This window comes from Protobothrops mucrosquamatus, unplaced genomic scaffold (assembly GCF_001527695.2).
Source record: "Protobothrops mucrosquamatus isolate PMUCROS unplaced genomic scaffold, P.Mucros_1.0 scaffold4351, whole genome shotgun sequence".
NCBI classification, from domain to species: domain Eukaryota; kingdom Metazoa; phylum Chordata; class Lepidosauria; order Squamata; family Viperidae; genus Protobothrops; species Protobothrops mucrosquamatus.
The window spans coordinates 19,443-23,438 of record NW_015390265.1 but is presented as its reverse complement, the minus strand read 5'-3'; positions in this window follow the sequence as shown (position 1 = coordinate 23,438).

Here is a 3,996-nt window from a genome sequence, read left to right as displayed (position 1 = left end):
TAGGAAACGCCATCAGTGCTAGAAGGGAGGAGGAGGAGGAGCAGGAGCAGGAGCAGGAGCAGGAGCAGGAGCAGGAACAGGAGGAGGAGGACTGTGGAATCCTTGGTGTGTTTTGAACTTGGTTGCTTTCTTGCAGGCATTTCATGACCCAACCAGGGAACATCGTCAATACCAGGAGATGGACAGTTGAAAGAAAATGTTCCCCACAAGGACTCGATAAAATGGTACTTAGCCGAAGTGCGGCCATCTTGAATGGGAGGCCTTAAAACTGACCTGAGATGGAAACCTCAGAGAAAGACTAGAAGGCTCCTGAAGGCAGAGAGAGAGAGAGAGAGAGAGAGAGAGAGAGAGAGAGAGAGAGAGAGAGAGAGAGAGAGAGAGAGAGAGAGAGAGAGAGAGAGAGAGAGAGAGAGAGAGAGAGAGAGAGAGAGAGAGAGAGAGAGAGTTGCGTTAATGGGGTTGCTTAAGCCACTTGTTGAAAGCACGAAAGGACATTGCCTCATAAAATTTATGGCTTTCGTTAGCGCTCAGAGTTTGGGAAATAAAGATTACGGTCCTGCACTCTTAGGGCAGAAACATCTGTGCAACGTTAAGATTTGAACAAAAACCTTGTTAGGTGATTCCCGTAACAGAAACACAGCAGTGACAGATATAACTGGTTAAAGAGAATTTATAACGAGGGAGGGTCAGTTGCCCTTTGTGGCAAAAACATCAGAAATCCGAACCAACGAATGTGGAACTCTTGTGTAAAAAGCATCCAGGTTAAAACGACAGAGGAACAAGCGAAAGTTGTATTGATGTATCAGCTACCAGTTGCTCAGTTAGGGAGAAAACATGGGTGGTGCAGAATAACAGAAGAGATCTTGGAGGTCTTCTAGTCCAACCCCATGCTCAGGCTGGAGGCTTTATACCATTTCAGGCAAATGGCTGTCCAAGCAGAGGGCGAATCTTCCAAAGAAGCATGAAGTCATGGGGTTGTGGGGAGGGGGGAAAGGGGGAAAGGGGGAGCAAATGCTCACATGAGTAATGAGGTAGTCATGCAGCTGCCATTACTGACATATTGACATCAGAGGTTGTGATGGAAGTACATAATTGCGACACGTGTGATGACAGCAGGCCCCCATTTCGTCAGCCTCACAATTTGTTACAGACGCAGATGCCATAAATTGTAGCTATGGGGGACTTGATGTCCCTTGTCATTCGTCAAAACACAAGTTCTGCTGAGCGTGGCCCTTCTTGGAAATTCCTGACTTGTCTTGTGGACAACAGTTGCCTTGTGCAACCAATTTTGGTCACCATATCACAAAAAGGATGTTGAGACCTTGGAAAAAGTGCAGAGAACAGCAACTAAGGCCTGGAGATTAAAACATACAAAGAACGGCTGCGGGACTTGGGTTTAGCTGGTCTAAAGAAGAGAAGAAATAGGGGAGACATGATAGCAGTGTTCCAGTATCTGAGGGGCTGCCACAAAGAAGAGGAGGGGGTCACGTTATTCTCCAAACCACCAGAGGGAAGGACAAGAAACAACGGTTGGAAACTGATCAAGGAGAGAAGCAACCTGGAATTAAGGAGAAACTTCCTGACAGTGAGAACAATTAACCTGTGGAACAACTTGCCTCCAGAAATCGTGGGTGCTCCATCACTGGAGGTCTTTAAGAAGAGGCTGGACAATCACCTGTCTGAGATGGTATAGGTTCTCCTGCTTGAGCAGGGGGCTGGACTAGAAGATCTCCAAGGTCCCTTCCAGCTCTATTCTGTTCTATTATGTGGTGAGATAGGAGGCAAATACATTCAATAAAATAAAATAAAATGTGATGTAAGCACAGTACTGCTTGCATCAAATCAAACTTTAAAGTAAAATAAAATAAAATTTGGGTTGATGTAAGCACAGAAGAATCGGATCTCCTTGACTTGATACTAATCAATAGGGAAGTTTAATTGAGAAATGAAGTTTCAGAAACATTGCAGAACGATGCAGTGCTGGAGGTCTTAGCTTTTAAAGGAAACCAACACTATGTTTTAAGTAGTCAGAAGTGTCTCTTGGATTTTAAGTGGCTTTTCATGAACTCAGAGTAATGGTGAGTAGGATTCCATGGCCTTAGAAGGAGTGCTTGGGAAGATCAGGACCAATTGAGTATTGAAAGGGCAGGAGTGGGTAAATCCTAATATCTGGGTATCAACCTGCCTGGTGCTCAGATGGTTGGCCTTCAACCTGAACATCCAGGAAGAGAACTTCATCCATTCATTCATAAATTCATTCATTCATTCATTCATTCATTCATTCATTCATTCATTCATTCATATATTCATCCATCCATCCATCCATCCATCCATCCATCCATCCATTCATTCATTCATTCATTCATCCATTCATTCATTCATTCATTCATTCATCCATTCATTCATCCATTCATAAATTCATTCATTCATTCATAAATTCATCCATCCATCCATCCTGTTCACAGATTGATTTCCAGTGACTATAACCATTAAACTGATGGCATTTTCATCACCTCCCAGGCACTGACTGTTATGACTTTCATGTTGTTGTGTTGTGTGTCTGAGGGCTAAAATCTAGATGGATGGCTTGGAAGAGTGTGAGCCAATGAGGACAATTAACCAGTGTTCCACCAGCTTGCCTTCAGACGTTGTGGGTGCTTCATCACTGGAGGTTTTTAAGAAGAGACTGGACTGTCACTTGTCTGAAATATAGGATCCCCTGCTTGAGTGGGGAGCTGGATAGAAGACCTCCAAGATCCCTCCCAGCTCTGTCCTGATTCTGAGCCTGTCCCTCAGGTTGCTCATGGAGAGGGTCCAAATGGGGCTGGTGCCCACTGAGAGCAGAGCCTAGGTAATTGTGGCAGAGAGTGGAGTGGACACGTTGGATTCCAGGTGAGCTGTCAACGCTGCTAACATCGGATGTTCTTGCTTTGACAATAGATGGAAATGTAGCCATCTTTTCACTATCGCTTTTAGAGTTCGTTGAAACTGGGAGGGGGGATGTGGATGAGAGTCCAGCTAGTCATAACAACAAAAAACGCAGCCGTGGGAACTCAAGGTTACTGGGCCCAGAGTTGATAAAGATTTGGCAGACTGGAGAGCTGGGGAGAAAGCCTGCGCTTCAAGCTAATTGGGGAATGTTATTTATTTATTTATTTATTTTATTGAAAAGTTTTATAAAAGTTACAATATAAACCCCAAAACCAACCCACCCTAACCCCCCCTCCCTCCCCCGCTTCCCAGAGCTGAATACAGGGTTACAAATATAATAATCATAATCTAACTAACATTTATTTATTTATTTATTTATTTATTTATTTATTTATTTATTTATTTATTTATTTATTTATTTATTTATTAAATTTATATACCGCCCTATCTCCCTTGCGGGACTCAGGGCGGTGAACAGGTGATACTAAAAACCACGATAATAAATAAATAGTTTGTTTTAAAATCGAATTAAATAACACGCCTGTTCTAAAAACACACCCGTAAAAAACCCCCCACTGAAACATAATCAAACTACGCCAGGCCGGCCGCACGGAATAGATTAACCAACTATATAAATAATCAAGTCCATAATGCGCTTTAACTCCCCTTTAACATAAATATAATAATAATAATTAAAACATAAACAAATTAGTATCCTAATTATTAAACAATAGAATATCCATATTGTTAAACAATACTAATACTAAAAGTAATAATAATATCATATAATTAAAACTAATAAAAAATTCACTATAATAAACTATTAATACTACCGGTAATAATAATGTGATTTATGACTGTTAATTGGAGGAGGGAATTCAGTTTTTGGCTTCAGCTATGTAGTGCCGATACTTTGTTTCTCGAATAAAAGATTCTTGAAGGTAAACAATGCCTCGAAATTCTTTTGAAGAGTTTCATCTGTCGTAACCATGACAAGCAGGCTGGAGAATGAAGTCGTGAATCCTGCAGACTGGAGGAGGTGGAAGTGGTGACGGGACCAGGAAG